The sequence below is a fragment of the Arvicola amphibius genome, chromosome 14, assembly GCF_903992535.2.
Source record: "Arvicola amphibius chromosome 14, mArvAmp1.2, whole genome shotgun sequence".
NCBI lineage: Eukaryota > Metazoa > Chordata > Mammalia > Rodentia > Cricetidae > Arvicola > Arvicola amphibius.
Genome location: NC_052060.1, coordinates 14973184 through 14997813, shown reverse-complemented (window position 1 = coordinate 14997813; position 24630 = coordinate 14973184). Strand labels below are relative to the sequence as shown.

Sequence of the window (24630 nt, the reverse complement as noted above, 5' to 3'; positions counted from 1 at the left end):
CAGGTGGGCCTTGTCTCCTGGGGATTCTGATTCCATCAAGTTTGTAATGAGCACTGGCTGGCACATCCGCTTCCCACATGGGTAAAAAGACGATGAGAGCGGCCCCAGGACAGTTCTCAGTGGCAGAGTTAGGGTGTGAACTCAGGCTCAAGGGCCCACACTTTGAGCACTGCATCATGCTGCCTAGATAACCCCCCCTCCTCAAACTTTCCCGGAACCTTCTGCACCTCAATGCCATTGCCTTCTTCTCCCCCACCACCTGAAATGAAGCCTCACTGCTTCTGACTGTTGTCCTGGATAACATTGTCCTTCCAGGCCAGCTGCCCTGTTACCAACTCTCGGGTCACCTTCTCTAACCTCGTGGCCTGTTTTGAGGGTGTGTCCCCACGACCCTAGGGACAAGTGTGATACGTGCCATAATGAAAAGCAGGCTGTATCTAAGATAAATGCAATAGGATCTGGTGGCCCACTGGATGTCGGGGCTGGTGTAGAGGGGAATGAATGACACCTAGACCGCCCCACGCCTGCCTGGTTGGCTTGGCTTCCTGCTGAGAGAGTGAGCCATGGAGGTGGTAATGCATTCTAGGGTGCCAACTGGGGACGCCTGCTGCGAGCATCAGGCCCAGGGGATGAGTTGATTCCCTGTGTTCCTCAAGCCCGGGCTTCCAAGGCATCAGCGAGAAAGCTGGGGGTGGCAGAGGCGGAAAGCCGGGCTGTATCTGCTGGGTTGCTGGTTCTAGTTGCTTAGTGCTTCTCACTGGGTATTGGTGCAGGTTCTATTTGTTCAGAATTCCTTGCCTGCTTTTCTCACAGGTGTTTTTCTGCCCCAAAGCCCTTTCAGGGTTATGAATAAATGATCAGTTAGGATGGAGGTGCCTTTCAGGAGCTCAGTACTCTCTGGCTTCTGCTTCAGTGCGGATGCCAATATCTTGGGGTGGTTGTGGAAGAGCTGGTGACTCATGCCGAGCAGGGGTGCAAAGAGCAAGAGTGAGGCCACCCAAGCTGTGCTTGATCGCAGGGGACCCAGTGAGAGACTAAAAGACCTCCACGGAGGCCAAATATCTGAGTGTCTGGACGTCTTGTGGGAAACCTCCCCAGCCTCTCCTTTGAACTGCCATTGCCAAGAAGTTCAGAGTTCGACACACGCTTTCTTTGAGACACCTGTGTCGGTCACGATCACACTGGGAAGGTAGCTCTCTTCCTAATGACTTCAAGAAGGTGGGTGGAGATGGGAGAGGGTATATTGAGCACGGGAGAAAGGGAGCTTAAGGAGAACAGTTTGGGGAGGTCCTGAAGGGCTGGAGGCAATACCTACAAAAGCCAGAGTCTGGAGCAGAAGATGTTCTGTCCAAGAGGGCCCAGGGCAGGGGCCTCCCCTCAGATCCGCTGCTGCCACTGGTTTTCTATTAATGACATATGGGGGTGGTAGGAAGGAGTAAATGGCAAATTTGTGATGCTAATGATGGGAATCTGTCTTCATTTCTTGCCGGCAAGTTGTCCTGCCAGGTGACTGTCAGACAGCTGTCAGTTTTCCCAGGGAAGAAGGTGGCATCGCAGAAGTGAGTGATCTCAGCTTGCTGTCCCTTACTGGACTGTAGTGACAAGGTCTCTCTGAAGGATGTTCTGGTCCAAGTAGATGGTCCCCTAGGGTGACTGAGGAATATTTCTACAAATAGTTGCCCTGGAGGTGGTAAGTAGACAGAGCTCTGGTCTAAGCAAAGGCGCATGCTTGCCAGCTTCTCTGACTCCAATGTCTCTGGAGATTTGGGGCTAGGCATCCTGAAGGTTTAGGTCTTTGCCAGCTTTCTTCTCCTCTCACTCCAGAGCCTCTTGGTCTTGCTGAACCTCCTCTGGTTCCCTTCCTATTTTAGGGGCTACTCCTACCCAGCTCCTCTGTCTACTGGGGATCAAGTCCTAGAGATGCTGCCTCTGTCTACTGGGTTTCCTTCATTGCCCCAGCATGGGATATCTTTTCCCCTCAGGCATCCATGATGCTAACACTCCTCACCATAGTCCTGACTCCTGGCTTATGGGTCCTCTTAGGCTCTAGACCAGCGACTCTCAACCTGTGGATCGCGACCCCTTTGAGGGTCGAACAACCTTTTCACAGGGCTAGCCCAAGACTATTGGCATATCAGCAGCAAAATTACAATTATGAAGTAGCAATGAAAATAATGTCATGGTTAGGAGCCACCACGACATGAGGAACTGTTAAGAGGTCATTGCACTAGGAAGGTTGAGAACCACTGCACCAGACGGGCACCCCTAGCATGGTATTCGCTGCCTGGCTGTCTCAGGGAAACCTTAGCATTCACAGGGGCTCAAAGTCGAGCTTCCCATGTTTTGTTAACATTTTCCTTGGGTTTTCACTTCATTGGTAAACGGCTCTTCCATCTACCCCGGTGCTCGAGCCAGAAATGAGAAGCCATCATGAACCCCAGTTGCTATCTTCTTTACAATGAGTTCTTTGCCAAGCTGAGCAAATTCTGTCTCCAGGTCTCTAGAGTCTCACTTCTCTGCATCTCCCACGCCATGGGAAGCCAAGGCACATCTACCACGCCTGCCTGACCTCCTCGCTTCCTTCTCTTCCCACCGGGGTGCCAGAGTACTCTTTTCGGAACATGGAGAGGACTGCCCCTGCTAAGCCTCCAATGTGTCCCTTGTGTTGGGGTTTGAGTGTGAAATGACCCCCACAGGCTTGTGTATCTGAGGACTTGATCCCCAGATGATGGCATTCTCTGGGAGTCTGTGGGACATTTACGGGGGAGGGTGCTAAAGGAAGTGCGTTGTTAAGGGGTAAGCACTGAAGGTCGCATCCAGCCCAGGCTCTCTGCCTCCTGCTTAGGTGCTGTGTAACAGCAGCTGCTGTATGCTACTCCCTCCACGGAGCAGCCTGCCCCCACGCTCTCCCTGCCATGACGGATGGTATCCCCTCAAACCATAAGCCCAAACAAATCCCCCTTCTCTTTTCCTGTCAGACATTCTGTCACGACCAGGAGGAAATAACTAACACACTTTGCATTGGGAAAATGCTGTGAACTCTCGCCAAGCCCTGCAGGGCTTTCATGAACGATGCTAGATTCAGCCCCAGACTATCTCCTGGCTCTTCCCACACGCAGGGCTTCCTGCATCAGGACTTTGAACCCCGTTCCTTCTGGTGTCTACTCCTAAAGGACAGGGACTTACCAGGGTATGAGAGAGGCAAAAAGACGTATTCACACACAAAACCGAACAAAACACTCATATTACTTAGCTTCACGCAAGCCCTGGAGAATGGCTGCCCTTTAGATGCCCCCCACCCCCAGCTATTTCATCTGCTTTAGTCTAGTCCTGACACTTTATTTTCTCCACCACTGTATTCCCAGTACTGAGCCTGCTGCCTGGGACAGTGCACATGCTGCCAAGGATCTGATGCACTAACGAGCAATTCCACATGGAGGGCCTCTTCTTGTCTGGCTGAGAAAGTGACAGAAAGAACAGCCAGTAAGGAGGCGAACGAAGGATGCTATGAGGCTCAGGGGTAGAGCACTTGCCTGGGGTATGCAAACCCCGGATCCAGTCCCTAAGCTTTGTAAAGGGAAAATAGAGAGTTGACTGGGAAAGCCACTTGTTTCATCTCCACCCCCCCTCCCCCCTCCCCCCCCCACCTCCTCAGCAGTGCTGATACAGAAAGCCTCAGGGTCGAGCCTTGTAGGTTTTTCTTGGCAGTGGCAGGACTTCTGCATGTAGGTCACTTCAAGAGGTGAGGTCTTAGGGTTGCCTAAATGGTTCAGTGGATAAAAGGAGTTTGCTGTACAAGTCCAATAGCCCGAGTTTGATCCCTGGAACCCAAGTAAAGATAGAAGGCAAGAGAAACAATTCCACCAAGTTGGCCTCTGGCCTCTACAATACACCCTATGATATGCCCACGCCCACGGACATCATAAACATTTCTCTCTCTCTCTCTCTCTCTCTCTCTCTCTCTCTCTCCCAATGAAAATAACTATTTTTCCCTAAGAGATGGGGGATTGTTTCCTGAGTGGGATCTAAGATCTCTGAATCAGAATCTCTGAAAGTAAGGTCTATGTGCTCAAATTATTGATTAACATAGCCTCAGGTTATAGAGAAAGGGAGAGGTGAGCTTCTGAAGCTGCCCTGGGACAGACCCTGTTGGGAATCATTGCAGCACAGAACATGGTCCAATGTACTCCAAATCATTAGACACCAAGGCAGAGCAGAAGGGATGTTCCTATATGAATCTCTTTTTTTTAAAAAAAATTATGGTTTATTTAACTTTATTTTATGTGCATTGGTGTGAAGGTGTCAGATCCCCTGGAACTGGATTTTCAGACAGTTGTGAGCTGCCATGTGGGTGCTGGGAATTGAACCTGGGTCCTCGGGAAGAGTAGTCAGTGCTCTTAACCACTGAGCCATCTCTCCAGCCCCATGAGTCTCTCTTTCATTGGGCTTAAACAGGAACTCTGAGGACTGAAGCCTCAGCTGGTCCTGGCCCATGTACAGCAGCTTGTTAAGCACCACCCTGGGCCTCTGCCAGTGTACCATGAGGTACGCCGGGGAGTTCATTTTTAGCAAGAAAATGGCTAACCCAAATTTAAAGAGTTTAAAAGTATAATGTTTAATCGTTACGGTTTAATTATTAAGGTAATTCCCAAGTGCACTTCTCTTTGATGGACAACATCAGCAGCACTTGGAATCTATCAGGATCACCTCTCACCAGTGGGAAGGTCCCAGAGGTCTATTCACCCAAGCTCTAGTGACGTCAGGGAACTGACAGCCATTGCTGCTACGTAGAGCAGTGGTTCTCAACCTTCCTAACGCTGCGACACTTTGATATAGTTCCTCGTGTTGTGGGAACCCCAACCATAAAATTACTTTCATATCCACTTCATGACTCTAATTTTGCTATTGTTATGAATCACAATGCAAGCAACTGTGTTTTTCAATGGCCTCAGGCAAACCCTGTGAAAGGGTCATTCGATCCCCAAAGGGTCACGACCCACAGGCTGAGAACCCCTGAGTTAGAGGAACCAACTTGAGTAAAGATATTCTGGCCAGTGATTTGAAGTTGCTTCTGCTTCTTTTTGACCTCTTTTTTTTTTTTTTTAAATGATAAAAGTCAAAGTCAAGAAAGAAAATTCATAGTTGAGGAGCATCAGCGAGGGACCATGCTGGGAAATTAGTATGTATTCAGTTCATTTCCGCTCAGAGGACCCCACTCTCATGGGCACCTTGTCTCAGAACTCAGAGGAGTCAAATACCTTGCTCAGGCCTGAGTGGTCCACTTTGATTTGGTCTCAGATGGTAATTCTGGAGGTCTGACTCTTCTTCATCCCTGCCAGCCTCCTCTAGGATTGGCCAAGCCCCAGCCCACTTTCTGGCCCTGATCACTGAAGATCAAAGGATGCAAAGGACCCAAGGAGGTGACGGTTTTTGAAGCACTAGGCTTTTTAGAACACTTGCCCCTCTGCCTCTTCTCTATGACAGATGAATGCACAGCAACATCTCATGTCACAGACTGCAATAGAACTCGCCTCCTAGTCAGCTGAACAGCTAGCGTGGCTCTCTGGCGTCAGACTGTTATTTCCCATGGAAAACATCTGGTATGTCGTCATTTTCTCATATGCTAAAGTGTTTCTGTGATCAAGGAAGACAGAAGGAAGCTTCTAGCAGTGAGCAGAACCCCTGAATCAAAGCTCGTACCTGCATGGAGTAGCTGGGCGGAAGGACTCAGAACACTCTGCACAGACCTTTCTTCTTGGGTTGTTGGGGTGCAACTACCAGCATTGTGTCGGGGATACCATCAGTGAAGCAGGTCAAGTGTTGCCTCTCCATCTCCCACACAGCTGGACTTGGCTTTCTGGTTGTCGTTCTTAGGTCTCGAGGAGGGATAAGGACATGGCCTGCCATCCCTACAGGCTTCTTGGGGGAGCTGAAGATGTCAAACCCTTGGAGTTCATTCCCTTAGAGTGTGATCTCTACAGTCTGCAACAAGACCATGCTAGACACATGTCACTAGGCAGAAAGGGACAGGTAATCAACCAACTCCTCCAGGCTCAGCTGGGAAGCCCTTTCCCTTCCTTTTCTAGAGTCTGACACTGGAGTCATCAGGAAGTCATGCCCTTGATGTCCTCACCAGTGTTCCCAGAGCTGCTTATGCCCTTTCCCCTGGTCACCAGCTACTGTTTTGTCCTAATTACGCCATTACGCTTTTAAAAACCTGTATACATTTCTTTCCCTTTGGTTTTCTGAGACAGGGTCTCATGTAGCTCAAGCTGCCTTGAGGTCACAAAGTAGTGGAGGCTGACCTTAAATTCCTGGTCCCTCGCCTCTACTTCCAAAGTTCTGGGATTACAGGCATGTACCACCACCCTTGGGTCCTGTGTTTATCTTTATTACATCTACTTTCCTCCGAAGCAGAGAAAAATGGAGAGCTCAATAAAAATCAATTAAAAAAAAAAAAAAAAAAAACGATGTCACCAATTCTTCCTGAGCTGTTGTCTTTAGCTTTAAAACAGCACTGGGCCATTTGACCTGCCTCCCATGGGATGGAGTAAATGATGTGGCCCAGTGAATGCATGCTTTTGAGACCTTCTACTTGGTATGAAGTATATGACTCTTCAGACATTCTGTCAAGATGTAGACCCCCACTTCTGTGGAGCTGCTGGCTGGGGGTGGCTCCCGCAGCCTCTGAGCTGTTTCCTGACAGCCCATTGTCAGAAGACAAGTCTAGCAATGCAGCAGAGGAGGACAAAGACCGAGGGAAAGGCCTCAGGATCCTGAAAACGCCCGAGGAAGGGCAGGGCTCTTCACTGAGAGCTGGTTCTGAAGCAGGCCCCAGGCCTCCCTTCCCCCTCCCGTGAGCCTGCCCGGGAGGACATGATGAAATGCCAAATTAGCTCCATTATTGTAACGCCTCCAAAAATTATAGGCCGTGTGTTCTGCCAGAGCCAGCTAATGGCACCCACTGGTGAGCAGGCGACACTAATGGTTGCTTCCTCCTGTCCAGGCATTGAGTGCAGTGGCAGGACTGAGGCTCAGGCCAGGAGGAACATGTCCCTGGGGGTGGGATGGGAAGCAGCCGTGGAGACTGCAAGGCTCAGCTTTTTCTAGTGCCGGAGTTACAGGTGGAGATGCCTGAGAGTTATGGCAGGGGGAGGCCTCGGAGCCACCACTGGGGGTGCCTGAGTTCCTCGGCAGTCTCTCAGAGGAAGGAAGTTCCTCTGCCCCGAAGGAGCATGGGATACCTAGCTACTGGCTCGGGAATAGGCCCTGCTGGCATCAAGGCAGACCATTCTGCAGGTCACAGCCCTGGCCCTCAGGCTGACAGTTCCTGGGGCTGTCATCCTGGTTTTCTCCACAGCTCCTCTCCTGAGTGAGGCCCGGCGTTTCCTGGCCTCCCACACAGCCACCAGCATTTCCTCTCTCACCTCTTCCTGCCTCCCCCACCCACATCTGCCTCTCCTCTCACACCCCACCCAGCCATCTCCGTTAGCTGAGGAGACTCTTCCTCCCAGAGGCAAAGGCCCACACAGGGGTGGAATTAATAGGTTCCAAGCAGACCCCAGTTCCTTCCTTCAAAGCCCAGCAATGGGGACTCACATGTTCCTGGAAATGGGGTGGTTCCTATAAATCTGTGACCACTGCTATCTGCATGCCCCAGATTTTGTTCTATTCCAGCCCACTTTTGTCCCTGAGAAGAGGGTGACATCTGGCTCTGTCTCCCTGACCCTCTCTAAAGACTGCGCGGCGAGCCTGGTTCTTCCATAGTGTGTGGATTCAGAATAAAGACTCGTCTGTGGTAGCCGGTGTTGGAGCGCCAGGTTCCTGGAGATTAGATTCCTTCCCAGCTTGCACATCAGAAGCCTTCAAGGGGCCAGAGAGCCCAGCTGATGCTAGACAGAGTTCCCATGCTGACACCTCTTTGCTAATATTCTAGTCCCATCTTATCAATGCAAGGCCAGAGTTCAGGGCTTCAGGGGACATTCAAAGAAATAAGCCGGATGGGCGGCCGGGGAAAGTTGAGTGGCCTGGATTCTGTGGCCTGTCTGCCTCAGATACAGAAGGGAGATGACCGATAAGTGTGGGAAGGCATTGCTTGTAGCCAGCGATTACCAGACGCTTGCCCTGTGCAGGCCGTGAAGAACCTGGTGTGGTTCTCTCCTGCGATGTCCAACATGTCTGTATAGACTCTTCTTACCTCAGCTTTCCACCGAAGCAAACAGAGGCTGAGTTCACCAGCCTGCTTAGCTCATCTCAGGGAGGTGCAGCTCCAGTCCAAGCAGCCTTATGCCAAAGCAACCCGGTTCTCTGTAAGGTTTTCCCCGAGGATCACATTCACTACACAAGTCATCCAAAGCCCGTTGTTCTGGAATCTCAACCAACTACATGGGGTCATTTTTTAAAGTTTTTCTTTTTATGATAGTCTCGTTTGCAGAGTGCATGGTGTCGAGGGACCCTCGAGGAAGCTGAGGACAGGGGATCAAGATCAAGGCCAGCTTGGTCTACACCAACTTTCAAAACCAGGCTCGTCTGGGTAGACAAGATGACTGAGCGGGTAAAGTCCTTGCCACACTAGCCTGCCAAGCTAACACGCAGCTTTACAAAGAAACACGTAAAGCTTGCAGAAGAACAGACCCAACCCTACAAAGCTGTCCCTCTGGCCTCCACACGTGTGCACGACACAGGTAGGTATACACACACACTGTAAACACATACATAATCATAGTAATTAATAATGATGATAATGATAATAGATTTAAAAGTTTTTTTCAAACCCAGCTCTTAAATTCGTGGTGACAAATAAATGATTTTTTTTGTCTGTTTGTTTTCTTTTTGAGCTGGGTCTCTTTGTGCAGCCCCGGCTAGTGTGGAAATACTGTGTAGATTAGGCTAGCCTTGACCTAGCTTTGGCCTTACCATGATCTTTTTGCCTTAGCGGCCACATTGCTCAGATTACAGATGTATAATCCACACGCCTAGCAAATGAAACTCTTTTGTTTTTGTTTCTGTTTGGTGTATTGAGAGAGCTTCACTGTGTGACCCTCTAGTTGGAATGAAACTTTGCTAGTTTGAGTTTGGGGCTATTATTACTCCCACTTTACAGATGAAGAAACAGAGTCTAAACAAGATGGATAAAGAGTTTCAGAACTCAGAAACTGAGCTCTGAACTGACCCCACGCTGAGCGCCTCCCGTTCTAGAGCTATTTTTCCTGGCACCTGGTTTATTTTACTTAATGGATGCTGAATTCTGTGCCTATGGTTTCCTCTCTGCATTTGCTGCCAGATGCCCCAAGTCAAGAGCGGGGGGCCTGGAGCTCAGCGGTGCTTGGAGGCAGGGCGCGCGCCTGTTGTCTGGGCCCTGCAGGATTCCATCCTACGTTCTTTCATTTATCCTTTTGCTACTTTTAAGCACAGTTTTTAATCTTGCTATTGTCTTAGGCAATAGCTACAAGGTGACAACGAAATAGATGGAAGTTCTGGTTGCCCTGCGAGCTCAGACAACTCAGTCTTTCTCAGCGTAATCTTCTCTGTCTGCAGAGCTAGGATGATGCCTTGTACAAAAATTTGCTAAGGATTGAACAAAACAATAAGGCAAAAAGGCATTGTAAATTCAGCCGCGTGCTAGAAACGTCAGGTTGCCCTATTAGCTTGTTGCTACTCCCTGTTCCTCCAGTGCCTGCATCACGGCTTGGGAAGGAGGGACAGCGCTGGCTGCTTGGCTCCCAGGGCTGTGTCACTGGGATACCCAGAGTTGGGGGGTGCGAAGAAGCTCAAAGGCTGACTCAAACTACCCATTCCTGGGCAGCGGGCAGCTGAAGCTCTGCCCACCAAGAAACTAACTGGCTGAAGAAGGTTCCTCATCAGGTTGTAGGAGGCCCTCGAGATAGAATCTGCGAGGTGCTTCAGCCTAACACCTCAAGATTCCAATTACATAAAAAAAAAGATTCCAATTACAGGGGAGCAGTAGCCATGTGGCCACCAAACTGGCCTCCCTGCCCCACTTCTGAGCCTGCCCACCTGCCCACCTCCTTTCTGCTACTCTTCATAGTACACGGTTCCCTTCCCTGCAGCATTTCCGAATGTGCATGCAAGCTTGGGGTATATACGGTGTGTAGCAGCTGCCCCTGGAGCCCGGGAGAGGATGTTAGACTCCCTGCGGCTGGAGTTACAGGTAGCTGTGGGCTGCCCGGCACGGGTTCTGGGAACCAAACTCCAGTTCTCTGGAGGAGCAGTAAATGCCCCTAACTGCAGAGACATCTTTTTAGCAGCCCCCCCACCCAGAATTTTTTTTGTTTTTGAGAATTACTTCATTCTAGAAACTTCTAAGACTCACCCAACTAATGCATCAGCCTCACAGGTGTGGATCTCTTTCCAGAGCATTCCAGAATGCCTTCCTGACTATTGCATTCACGTGACCAGTCGTTTAGCAACAGGGAATTTTGTGAAGATGGTGTCTACCTTCTTCCTTCCTTCCACACTTCTTTCCCTCTCTCTTTCCTTCTTTCTTTTTCTTATTTCTGTCGTCCTTTCCAAAATATCTAAGACAAGTATGGAACCACTCACCCTGAGCCAAAGGAAGAGTGAAGTGTATTAGAACACCTGGTTCAGTCGGGTATGGTGGCTGGTATTCACAGTCATAGCACTTGTGGGGCTGAGGCAGGTGGATCATTGCAAGTTTCATGCCAATCGGAGTAATATGGTGAGAGTCAGACCAGCCTGGGCTATTGAGAAAGACTTTATGAATGAAGAAATGAATAAATGAGAAACTGATCTCAATTTTGCTCCTCTGCTCCATTGCTTTAAAGCCACATGGCTGCAGGGAATTCCGCCAGTTCTTCTCATCTATAAAATGGATTTCTTACTGTATTGAGAAGGTGAAATGAGGTAATGCATTTGGGAAGTTCTTTATAAACATGTTAGGTATTGGTGGTGCTATATTAAGGAGCAATGAACCGTGGCCCTAACCTGGGAAGTCCCTCTCCTTCTCCTGGCTTTTATTCTGCCCTAATTTCAGACCTGTGACGGTGGTCATTGTCCCACACGTGACTACCGAGGGAATAGAGGTTATTTGCTGGAGACCACACAAGCAAAGGCAATTTGAGTCCACCATGGCAGACTCCAAATCGTGCTCACCAAAGGTCTTGGGAGGCTGGTACTGTGTCTAACCTCACACCAAAACCTTTTCCAGACCTCATGAATCTGGACTATGGCCTGGCTGATTTTGGCCTCCCTTATCAGCATCCCAGGGCTAAGACAGGGAGGGGTAATCTTCACCCTCCTTTGACAGCACTTGTAAGACATAACCCTAAGTGGATGCAGTGTGAGACTTATAACCACATTCCTGGCTATTCATAAGATGCCCATTTCCCAGCACACAGAGTCCCATAGAAATTCTCTTCTTCCAAATGTACTTCATTACAAGAATCAAAGTACCCCCCTCTGGGGTGGCAGGGGTCTCCTGGGAGGAGAGAGTGAAATGGGCTAGAATGGGAGTGAGGCTCTCTCATTGCTTCCCCAGTGTGGTACAGATGTGAGGGTGTGTGTGTGTGTGTGTGTGTGTGTGTGTGTGTGTGTGTACACATGCTCACTCTCCTTTCCTGTTTCATGCAAACAGAAGCAGAGCTCAGCCAGAGTTCCTCTTATTAAAAAAAAGTCTTCCAAATCAGGTTGGAATGTTTTTCCTTGGGGTACTCTCATTCCCTGAAGAGGTTTGGGTGTCTACCCAGGCTTGGATAGAACACCCGCGCGCGCGCGCACACACACACACACACACACACACACACACACAGAGAGAGAGAGAGAGAGAGAGAGAGAGAGAGAGAGAGAGAGAGAGAGAGAGAGAGAGAGAGAGAGAATAGCCTAGTCATAGTCAGCAAGACTGGATTAGGAAGGTATTCACAGCCTGCCTTTCCCTGGTCTAGCTCAAACCTACCTACCCCAAAGCACCAGAAACCTGAAGAAAGTTTGGTCTTCATAATTTCCCCCTAAAAGCCACCTAGAGCCCTAATCCTCACCTGCAGGATGCCCACACAGCCTGTCCCACCTCGGTTTGCTAACTCCACGTCCATAGTGGCCTCTGGGCACCATGCTGGCTGCATTGTGCCCTTCCTTACACCTTTCTTATTGCCAGCGGCCTCTCAGCAGCTGACTGAATGTGTTGATCCAGGGCGGACTGGACAGGGTAGCTGCTCCCCTCAGAGTGACTCAGCTGGAGACTGCGGCTGGTGGCGTGGGGGTGACCCTTCCAATGGCTGCCTCAAGACACAAAGCCAGCCCTGTCCCCAACTTCTCCAGAAGAGAAATGTGCCTCACACTGCCATGACACACCACAGAGCTGTTTTCCTCCTCTGAATTTGGAGGAGCCACGAAGATGAGTCAGCCAAAGGCTCCAGGAGGATGGGGGCCCTGGCCAGCCTGCTGCAGGTGGGGCAAAGACAACTTGTCACCACACAGGTGGCCTCCATTATTCCAGTTAGACACTGAGCCTTCCAGGGGACAGAGAGGGCTTAAAGAAGCCTGCCAGGGTGCGAGGATGCCTGGAGCGGCAATCCTTGTCCACCCGAGGGTCTCCTTTTCGGTTTCTCTTTGATTCTGGCTGCCAATCCATGTTCTGTTTTTGAAACTTTGAGGTGTCGATCCCAGCACGTCTTTGGGTTTCTCCTGTGCCCTGGAGTTACCTGGTGGTCTAAAAAGGAACACTGTGCCAAGGTGACCAAAAGAAGATAAACACAGACCATGAACTGACAATTCCCATAGTCCCCAGACCGTGGGAGCCCAACAAAGGCGAGACTCTTCAGAGGCCCCTCCCTGACTTCTCCCTGGGAAGTCTGCCTATTTCTGGGGGTCGGCACCCTGTCTTTTCTCCATACGCATCTGCAATCTCCTCATAGCCATGCTTCTCAGTAAAGACACCGTTCGGGACCAGTTGTGGGTAAGAAGGACTAGGTGACTCCCAGTCAGTCACCGCTAGCACGGGATGGGCAAGGTGGGGAGTGGCTATCCCCCCCTCAGTCTCAGGTACATAGAACACATCTTCCCAACAGCAGCACCTCCACCATGTACCGGCAAATGGCCATGCAAAACACAGCAATGCTTAGGTAACAAGAAAATAAATGTCCTTTGAAAGCGCAGAGGTCTCCTGGGGAGGACAGAGAGAGCAGGCTAAGACACTAGGTAGCAACCTCACTTTGTGCCCTCAGGCTTTGGGGGGATATGGGAAGGTAAGACTGGAACTGAGCCTGGGCAGAGCCAGAGAAAGCTCAGTTACCCTGGGTAGTTTAAAGAGGGGTCTTGTGTGTTTACGTATTTGATCTTGAGGCCTGGATAGGGCGGTGGGAGGGGTCACTCTGTGAGAAGATCCTGGACAGGAGACATAGCAGGTAGTCAGTGCACCGCTAGGTTTTGGTAGAGCGAACATGGTCCCCATCACTGCACCCCTCTAGGTGATGCCGCCACTCACCTTGTGTGACATGGGAGTGCGGAACCTGGCTGATATACACTGACTGGGTCACTGAGGGAAGAGTCATCAGAGGCAGAGAAAATAACGACATCTCAGAAGAGCCAGACAATGGGAACCAGAGGGGACTGTGAACATATAGGCTGGCAGAGGCCTCTCCCAGCCAGCTCCAGAGAGGCAGATCACAGAAAGGTCAGCTCACCCAGAATGACTCCTATCACTCACCCTGTAACCCTTAGCAGGCTGCCCAAGTCACGGTACATGGAAAGTGCGGGATAATACCGGAGCCCATTCTGCAGGTGTTAAGGATTACACATCACCTCTGGCATTTTGCGTCTCTCACACAGAAGGCTGAGGAGCTCCAGCGGACATCGTTAAACCAGCAGTCATGACGCTACACATGCTGGACACCTGATTTCGTCCTCTCGCTTTCCCCAAGCTCACTCCACACCCCCACCCAAATGCTCTGAGTTGATAACACACAATAGCTCTTAGAAACCACTCCCGAAGGCACCTGCTGGTAATGTCCGGGGTCTGTCAGTGTTCAGAAGATCAATGGAACAGAACTCTAAAACGACAGATATGGAAGCTCTCTGGGGTAAGCTAGCATCTCTCGCGTCATGAAAACTACGGAAAAAACTAGTCTGTGTTGACCAGAGAAGGCTGAAGGCCTTAACAATATGTCTGATCCTTCATCCCCAGCAACTGGTCTTTATCTCACGGCCAAGTGGACTTCCTGGTGAACCTCTGTATCCTGAGTGTTGGTGTGGCCCTGGAGACTCTCAAGACCTTAGGACTTTGTCTAAAAGGAAGACGTGAAATATTAACGAAGAATCAAGAGATGTCAATTCAGACATGAGAGGAAAATGAATGAGAGTCACATGGGCACGGTGTTTGGGAGATGTAGAGGTTGAGTCGGGACTGAGTGCTGTACCTAGAACATTCTTCTACGTAGTTGTTGACACAAACTCCATAAAAATACGCCAGCAACTGGACCAGCCTGACCTAGACTCTGCAGCTCGTGTGCCACCGCCTCCTTCAAGGTATGAATATTTATTGTGCACAAGGGGATGTTTTGAGCCGGGGGTCAGCTGGCTCGGCATCAAGGTACATTGACGGATGGCTTCTCTTTCGATCTTGCTTTACCTCTTGGTATTGCCTTGCTCTGGGCCCTTTGACAGCTCACTGTAGAGGCAGTGAGAGAATGGGGGCCTTGGGACAAAAGTAGGGTGTTAGGGAAAACAAACAGGGCATGAGAACTGCCTCTGAAAAGCTAGAGTCACAGCAGGTGGTGGGAAGGACACACACTAGGGCACTTCTGTACATTAGCTTATGGAGACACCTGGGCAGATTGTGTGACTCTCATGGTCTTAAGGTACTTCTCTGTGGCGGTTACAAGTTGATCTAGATCATCTTTGAGAACTGTTCCAGCCTTGACATTTTCCAAGACCAAGAATGAGAACACGGAGTCAGAACACTGTGGTCCATGAGACAATAAGAAGCCTGCCTCCAAATGGTCCCAGCGTTTCAAGTCTGTTGCTATTCTGGTCACTCTTCTGCCCCAAGGCCCTGGCCTCTCTGAATTGTTGCTGATCTAGGGGACACAAGACAGTCCCTTTCTCCCAAATAAATCCTGGAGTTTCAAGTTGTGACAGTGTCCAGAGGGCCTAACAGTATCCCTCCAGGGGAAAATGTCACTGCGTGTTATCAGGCGACAGAAGAAGCAGACAAGTGCATATGCTCTTTCAGTGAGGTAGAGAGATCGTGCAGAGAGTGCCCGCGCTGCAGGAGCAGAGTTTGGGCTTATTGCAGGAGCTAGGTGCCTAATGATTTCCCATTCATTCTTGTGTAAGGCAAAGATTAGGTGTTTATACCACTGAGAGGCACAGAGTACTAATGAGGGGCACAGAGGGCTGGGTACAGGGCAGCGTGGGCTTACCCAGTCAGCTCTATGCTGTCAAGATGCAAGAGCGGGGGTGGGGTGGGGGTAAACCTGGGTTGTGCTGTGGTTGCCAGTGTAAGCTGGTCTCTGCAGCTGGCATGCTCCAGCAGGCACCAGGGCTTGTGGATGCAAAGGGACTTGTCACAGGAAGAGCAGACGGTCTCTGCTGTTCTGAGCCTCAGGCAGTCGTAAGGCTATTTCCTCTAGAGCTACAAGAGATGGCCTATTGCAAAAGGACAAGTTTAGAAATAGAGCACCCATGGCCAGTAGAGCGGTTATAGAGTAACTATGCTTAAGGCCAGGTCACAGCCCTGTCTGCATCCATTAGCTTTGTACCATGTAAGAAACCTCTTCACCTCAGGTACCCAAGAAAGGCTGCTGGTCCCAAGTGGCCAGGTGAAGCGTGTAGAACAGTTGGTACACAGCCATTACCTCTGAAGAAGGAAAAGTTCAGAGACATGGGACATGGGCTCACCTCCTGCACCCACCATCGGGATCCTAGTGAAGACAGAGCATGGGATGCAGTCCTTGTCAACAACTCCCTCTCTTTCCCTTTCTGGGCCTTTGGTAGATTGTCACTAGCCCTTTGCTTGAAGAATCTTCGTCCCTCAAGCAGTCTCAGAACAGGCAAAGCCTGTGAGGTATATAATATTCCCAGTATGGAGGGTCTCCCTGGCCAGAGTGGAAAGAAACCAATGAGAGAGGACACCTCCTCCCACTATCCCGAGGGAGAGGGTGCCCTGAGACGATGCTGTGAGAGATCAGGGCATCCAGTGACTAATGAGGATAATGGGGCTAAGTCAGAGGGAGGAGCGGGGCAAATGAGCACCCAGCAGAGGCAATCAGACAGCCAGCAGCTCCCACTGGGCTGCGAGTAAGCAAGGGAGTCCTGCAGCCCCTAGTGGCTGTGTGGTTTCAGACTCAGGCAACTGTCAGGGAGGTTGCAGATTGGGCTCATAGGAGAAATCCCAAGATGCAGGGCTGGGCAGGCCTAACCAGCCTTGTGAATTATTCAGGATGTTCTAGGTGTGGGGTTTGCCCTAGGGAGCTGTCTTCACAGCTCATGCAGGGCCACTCTGTCCCCTTTGTACCTTCTGGAGCTCTAGCAGGCCTACGAGTTGCCCCAAAGGACTCTGCTAGCAAGCTCTCCTTCAGTCCTGCATGTAAGCATTCAGACACTTGGGGGTTTTCAGGCTGAATTCTAGGGACACCAAGGCCTCGCTGCAGAGTCCTGAAGAATAAATTTCCTTGGCCTAAGAGGTGCTGAAAGACTCAGGGAAGCTCACTCCTAGACTTGCCTACACCCATGCCTTTCTCACAGACAGGATGGCCTTGTGGGCACACTGCAAAACCAACCTTCCTGGGCCTTCATGTCTCCACATCAAAAGCCATCCCCTTTAGGAAGCTCTCCTACGACGGCATACCCTGTCCTGTCTCCCATGAATGACCTTCCCCAGTCAGGCTCCACCAAGATGGTCTTTGTCCTGGCTTGTGCTGACCTTGATGCTGGGAATCATGGTCAAGTGTCAGTCTGCCTTTCTCTCCACTACACACAGCAACTGATACAGTAGAGCCTCCCTCCTCTCCTGGTAGGACTTCTTGTTTCCCAAGTCACTGTACCTTTCCAGCCTTGCTCCCATGGCATTGCTGCTAGCTTCCTAGCCCCTTGGCCACTGTCTCTTCACGGTTCCCAAGTCATTGACCCAGGGCCCAGCTTGGCTCCTCTTCTCTATCTAGACCTATCCCTATGGGACCTCAACCAGTCTCAAGACTTTAGTTCCCAGTACATGCTGTCTCCTCTATTTATTTCTTCATCTCCAGAACTCTAGATTCTATATCCAGCTTTCTCCTGACATTTTCACACAGATGTCAAAACACCGTCTCAACTATAGTGTGTCTAAGCCTGAGATCTGATCACCCTTCCTATCCTAGGATTTTTCCACTCAGTGAATGGCGAGGTCCATCCTGGATTGTTCAAGCTGGAAACCTCAGTTCTTCTCTTTCCCCTACATTTTAGGCTCTAACACCCGATCTGCCAGCAGATAGTATTGCTTCTCCTTTCAAAACATGTCCGGATGCCAGACATGACAGCACATGCCTGTAATCCCAACATCTGGGAGGCAGAGATAGGAGGGTGGCCCACACATTCAAGGCCAGCTTATGTTACACAATGAGGTTCAGGTCACTCATGGCTCCAGAATATGAACCTATCTCAAAGAGCAAAACCAACCAAATAAATAGCAATAAAATTGTCCAGAAATTAGCCACATCTTCCATCGCTACCTTGACCCCATTCCTGTGGTGTTCCTCAAAGCTCCGTTCTTGTTCCTAGATCTCCTCCCTCCCCACCCATTCCTCCAGCTTCAGCCATCTTTCTCTCCTTTTCCTTTACATTTAAGTCACTGTGCTCCTTTGGTCACATTTTGCTTCCCTTGCAACTTCTGCTTGAGTGCAACATCTGAGAGCAAGGGCTGTGCTTGTCCCTTTAATGTCCGGGTGTTCTAGGACCCAGGTCTGCTTCAGGAGGGAGCACGAAGATCTGGTGCTGGATGCAGACTCCTGAGGCTTCTCTCTTAGGACTCCAGTCAGGTCACACCTGGAAACCCGGCATCCAAGACAGGCATTCTGAAGGAGAGTGTTAACTGCTGGCCAGCCCGCCCTTGGGAGGCTTCGTCTTAGCAGGTCAATGGTAGGAATCTCACTTGGCACTTGAGAAAGCTTTTGTGGGTACTCTTGGGTATCTCTTGGCTTCAGAAAGTAGGCATGCGAAGAGGATGCAATTGGAATACTTTCATCCCTGGAGGCCAGCCTTCCCTTGATGTGCTGAGCCAGCAAGGACCTGTGTGTCCCCAAGACTACAGAAGAGCTCTCTTGCCTCTTCTATCAGACTGTGAGGCCAGATGTAAGGAAAGGACTGGAGCTGAAGGCGCCTTATTCCCAGCCTGTGCCTGCTACACACTGCTACACACACAGTGTGGAAACCACACTGCAAGGGGTTATGTCACAGTGCAAAGGAATCAAAATATATGTAGAGATGCTCTCTCTAGATCTTTCTTCCAAGCCAAAGAAGTCAGAGAAATAGACTCCCCTACTTCTGACAACCTTATCTATCTCGTCCTGGTGCAGGTCTCCACTATCATCAGAGCAGCCCCAAATTTCCTTCTCTAGACCAGCCTTGAGTGACTGTCCCCCCCGTTTCTCTACTGTCTGAAGCAGGGCACAGCTTGCACAGCTGTGTTGTCAAGGACTGTGGATGAGTCTCTGGCCGTGCGAGTGCTCTGTGTATGGGTGTGTGCGATCACGCCAGGCATGCTCGACTGTTCCTTTACACCTGCACACTTGGAGGTGAGCGTCTTTGCAATCTTTCCCGTAGTGGCCAACAAGCACTCAATGAAGCAGCTGACTGTCACACAGTCAGTACTCAGAAAATGTTTAAATGAGAGAGGAAGGACTACCAAAGCCAGTGTCTCCGGGAAGGACACTGGAGGAAAGATAAAGGAATGCACATGCACAAGAACTGTCTCTCCAATAATCTGATTTTGAGACAAATGAAGCAGCCTAACCAGACCGCAGGGAAACAACCAAACAAAACACCCAAATCCCTTGACAAGGCCCACAGTTTCAGCATCTAGTTTCTGCACTGACCAGTGATCTAAGCACACTAAAGACCTAGATCCAAATCTTGGTTTTACAATTTTGTCTCTGGGTGAAATTAGCCAGCTCACTTAACATTGGACCTTCATTTCTGTATTCACACGTAGAGGACAATCACTGGCTTACAGTGAGGATGAGTGTGAGAAACATGTTCTTGGCACCTCAGGAGCTCAGGGAGAGTAAGTGGCTTTTCCCCAGGAGTGGGGAATCTGCAAGGAGCTAAGTGGGAGGGAGCTGAGTGAGGGCAGTGGAAGCCTGTGTGTCTTGGGAGAAGGAGGAAGAAAGCCTGGTGCTGTGGTGGGAACCATGGCTATTCCCCAGAGGCTCTGAGAGAGGACAATAGGGAAAATTAAGGGAGAAGAAGGAATGCCTGAACGAGGACCCATGTCTGATACCCCAGGTTCTAGGCTTCTGTGGAGACCATACAGGTGTACACAGCTCTGTTTCCATGAAAGCAAGAAAGCCAGGGCTCTTTCTATGGGAGATACTGAGAAGGTAGAAAAAATATCTCAGAACTTTGGCAAACTTTCCTGAATGCACAGAGGGCAAGTCACTTTCTTAAGGTCACAGACAACATATGGTTAAGCCAAGAACTACAAAGATACAGTACTCCTTGCTTATCTGTGGTTTCCCTTTCTGTGGTTTCAGTTACTCACAGTGAACCACAAGCCTAAAATATTAAATGGGAAATTCCAGAAATAAACAATTTGCATTCTAAACTTAATGCCCGACAAAACACTACACCATCCGTCTCTGCCCTGCTTATCCCTTTATCTAGTGTACCCGCGCTGCATACACCACCCACCTATTAATCCCTTGGTAATTGTCTTGGTTACAGACTAGACCAAGGTAGTACAATGGTGCTTGAGTCTAAGCAACCCTAATCTTACTTAATAATGGCCTAATATACAAATTAGCAATACTATTTTACTGTGTTTTATTGTTCTGTTTTATAATTATTGCTATCAATCTGTTACTGTGCATATTTATAAATGTTACTTTATCATAACATATAGAGAGATTGGTACTAGGGACGTCCATAGGGGAGCCTTTGAATATGTTCATCTTGGATAAGCGTGTGGGGTGTGTATGCCCTTACAGGGTCTAACTACCAGCCAGACAGGTGACCCACACTGAAGTAGACACTAAGGCCTGGGAATGGGAGAAAAGTGGCTCACAGGCTGAGCCAGCAGGGAAGGCACAGAAGAACAACGTTCAAGCTCTGGGCCAGTGCTGCCCTACGTAGGTCAGGAATTACACTACCATTGCAGAACAGAAAAGACAAACTGCCCCCAGTCTGTTGATGGTGAGTCGCAGTCTAAATACACCCAAGGTCTCAGAGCATGTAAGCACAGAAGCTAGAAAGCAACACAAGTTTATTTGCCCCCCCCCACCAGTGGGGAGGAAGCTCTTGGTGCACGGCCCCACTCCTTACTGCACTAGAGGCTCTTCCGCCACCTAGGGAATCCTTTCCACTATGCACTGTGCAGGCTCCCTGGAATTACCATTTTTCCCGCCCCCCCCCCCCTCTCTCTCTCTCACACACACACACACCTGGTAGAGACCCGGGAAAGCAGGAAGATATCCAAGTCAGTCAGTACCACCGAACACAACACACTGATGGCTCCGATTATAGCAGGGACAGTGACTGACAGAGACAGCTGCATGCGCTGGGCTCTGAGGCCTCTGTAACAATAACTACAGAACTACAGAGATGTTAGCAAACCCAGTGACAGCGGCTCTATTATAATGACAAATCTAGAGCTTTATATAGAAATAATGAGACTGGAGTAGGAGAGGGGAGGAAGGAAGAGTTGGATGAGTTTAGTCCATCGGAGCTCTGGTTGGAGAGACGGAGGCAACCCCCTAGGATTGCCGTGATTGCCTGGGAGACTGGCAGGGGCCTTCTTCACGCCAGTAGGAGTGAGGGCTGCAGCGATGAGAGCCATGCCCCTGGCTGGAACGGATGCCATGAACTCCCTTGCTTTCTTTCCCAAGGCTAGGCCTGGAAATCACTGGAAGATTTGAGGGCTCCAAGTGCCCTAGCATATCTTGTCTGCCTGCTTCTCACCCTCCCACAAGCCAGTGCTGTGTATAGCTCGGAGGCTAGGCTCCCCTGGGACTTCAGGTTGCCATCAGTACTGCCAGACTACCCAGATGTTAACCTCCCTCTCATTGCCTTAAGTTTGGTATAGGCAATCATAAGGCTTTGCTACTTCAAACCAACTTGAGCACTGGGCCAGTGGGCCAGCCTGGCTCCACGTGCTAGTGTTGAATGTGATTTCCGGGGGTGCTCGAGGAGCTACTGGGACAGCATCCATGCCAGGGCATGCCACAGAGCATCCTTCTAATCCTCCATGCTAATGGTGCCTCTTTCCACTCAACTTGTGGGTTGCCGGATCTCCTCTGTTTCAGTTCAGACTGCCTCGCTAGTTAGTCTCTCGCCCTCACCAGAACAAGCTGTGTACCCCAACTCTGAGCAAGTGCACAGGGTGTCCCTTCCCAAGTTTTGTTGTACCTCCTCTAAAAAGATGACTGGAACCCCTCTAGGAAACCTTCCCGGGTTCACCTACAACACCAGTAGAAAGTCAACCATGGACTGTTCCTGAATCCTTCATTGGGAAACTTTCCAATACAGAATATGATGGGAGATGTACCTTGGGGACACAGAAATACACGGGAGGGGCGACTGCTGTGACATCAGATGACCACATGGAGGAGGGCTCCAGAGAAGGGTTGGAAGGTGGATTGGTCTGTCGGAGAGGTGGTGGACAGACCTGTGTTACAGTCTGTGGCTGTTAGTTCTCGTCAGCGTGATACAAACTAAAGTCACGTGGGAAGAAGAAACTTTAATGAAGAATTTGTCTCCATCAGATTGACCTGGTGGTGTATCCATGGGGCATTTTCTTGACTAATGGTGGATGTGGAAGGGCCCTGCCCACTGTGGATGGTGCCACCACTGGGCAAGTGGTCCTGGGTTGTATAACTGAGCAAACTGTGAGAAGCAAGCCAGTAAACAGCATTCCTCCATGGCTTCTGCTTCAGTTCCTGCCTTGACTTCTGTTAACTATGAACTGTAAACTGTAGGCTGAAATAAACCATTTTCTCCACAAGTAGCTTTCGGCCAATATTTTATCACAGCAATAGAAAGCAAAGTAAGACAGAGCCTTTATAAACCAAGACAGGACTGTTGGGCATATTGAGGGACCAACCGGGCTGTAGCAGGAAAACTGGCCCAAGCTCAGGTCTGAAGTACAGTTCTGAGGATTAAAAATCAGAGGGGAGAAACAAGACCTGGCGTCTCCACCACCCCCCGCCCCCGCCCACTGCATGGGCTACTGCATTTCACATACTCTGAGCGCTCAGTCATTCCCTGCGACTGTGACTTGGGTCTCCCTGGTCCCCAAATAATTAAATTTTCACAGCCAACAAACATCATGGTATAGGTAAAAAAAACACCAGCCTGTTTGCAACAGCTCTGTTCCCCTTGTTTGAGCTCTTGTCTGTGGGGTTTGAGTCATTTCTCCAGGCCCATGCTGACAGGCGAGGCTTTGGACTGCAGGGTTCTCACTTCAAGAGGAAGCCCAGCTCAGACAGATTGCAGGCAAGCCCAAGTGGGAGTGTGGTGGTACCCAGCTCTGCAGACCCAGACATGCTTGGGCTGGCCTCCCTCTACTCCTTAGCTGGAATACACCCGCCGTTTTGGGCCTGGTGGGTTATTAGTACCCATCCTTGCCCATCGAGGTCAATTCCTCTCATTTAAGATCTTCCCCCGTCTTTCACTCTCACGGTTTTGGAGATTGTGATGGGTAGGCTGTAGTTTCTGGCCTGCAGCTGCTGAGCACAAATCACTGTCTCTTTGGTTAGATATTAAGTTCCTGTGAGTTGGAAAGGGTTGCCTTTTATCCCAGACCCAAACTCACCCTCATAGCCCTCTCAGGATAAGGAGAGGGAGGAAGGCTCTTCCCACACTGACAAAGGGAGATCTGCCTGCTTCTGAACCTGGGCAGGGGAAGTGGCAATGGTGGGAAATGGACGAGGGTGGGGACAGCTACATTTCAGGAAGTGCAATGTTACATACAGGCGAGGGGTGTGCTTGCACACAGAGTGCCCGTTCTGGGAGGAGGCCTGCTCTTCTGTACCAGACAGGAAGGCAGGGGCTCTGTTTAGGGACAGAGCAGGCTCCTAGGAGGGCAGGGTAGACCACAGCCCCTGACCAGCAGAGCTCCCCACCCAGGGCCAGAGCCTCACTGTGAAAACAGAGCTGCCCTTCACCCCTGCAGCCACCGTGAGGAAAACCCGCTGCAGGTGAGCACGGGGAAGGGATGCACCAGACGTGAACGTCAGAAAGACTGATGCTGCAGAGCTCCTGGGCCCACCCTGGTGTGCGGTGCCTGTTTTGCTGTCCCCCACCCCAGCCCTAGCTTGTCGCTAGCCAGGCTGGCTATTCATGCTGTTCCTGGGGATGGCATTTCAGGACAGCAAAGCTGGGGACAGCACTGGGACATCTCTGTGTCCAACAATGAGACCGGAGTGCCCCAGGGTCTCTTCCTGAGACGAAAATAGAGTCTATCAACTTTCTGAACATATCATACTCTCTACCAACCAGAGTGGGGCTGCTTTCCCCAGAGCCTCTCCTCACAAATCCCACAGGACGATGTTAAGTACAGACTGTGCGAGGGTATGGTTTGTATGTATCTGGTCACCTCTGCTAAGGTATATGATTCAAGAAACATCCAGGGAGACACTCCAGCAACCAGCGCTCCAAGTCAACTAGAGTTTGGCCGAGTGTCCCTGCAGACATTCACCCACATGAGCAGGGGTAGAGGGTACAGCCTAGTGACATCTCCAGGAGCATGGCATGCTGTCCGCGCTAACAGAGGCTCTGGGTAGGCCTCGCTAGGTCCTGTACCAAGCTTAGCCTCCATTCTCTTAAAAACCCAGCTCGGTAGTTGAGTGTGCCCTGCTCTTGCAGAGGACCTGAGACTAGTTCCTAGCACCCATGCTGGGCAGCTCACAACCACCTTTAACTCCAGCTCCACGGGATCTGATGCGCCTCTTCAAGCCTCTACAGGCATCGCACGAACAGGCACAGCCTACCCTCCCTTCGAACAGACACATGCACACACACAATTTGACTTTCAAATCTAAAAGCAAAGAAAGAAAGAAAGAAAGAAAGAAAGAAAGAAAGAAAGAAAAAAAAGAAAGAAAGAAAGAAAGAAAGAAAGAAAATTAAACCTTGACTCTGAAACTATCCTGGCCAATTTCAAGTGATTGTGGACAGGCCAGGAATCAGACCATGCGTGTGAACTCTGTCAGTCTTTCAGGCTAGCCACCGGTATCTCCCAGACTAACGAGAGGACCGTGTCCAAGATGAGGGACGTGCTATGTGCTACAGCCTTCTTTCTGGACACAGTAGGATTGTTTTGCTCCTGCCTATTTGACATTGAGAATTGCCACGTGTCTTGTTTTGGCTAATGGAATATGAATGGAAGTGACGTATGTCACTTTTGCCCGGAAGCATTAAGGAATACTGTGTGCTTTGCCATGGCCTCTTCATCCTAATGTCTAACTGTGG

The 24630-nt window shown here is 50.1% G+C and overlaps 1 protein-coding gene across 1 annotated transcript in view; it reads right to left on the bottom strand.

Annotated features, from left to right (window-relative positions):
- Syt6 (synaptotagmin 6) overlaps window positions 1-24630 on the bottom strand; it is a 61333-nt gene that overhangs the window by 21888 nt on the left and 14815 nt on the right. The window lies entirely within an intron of this gene.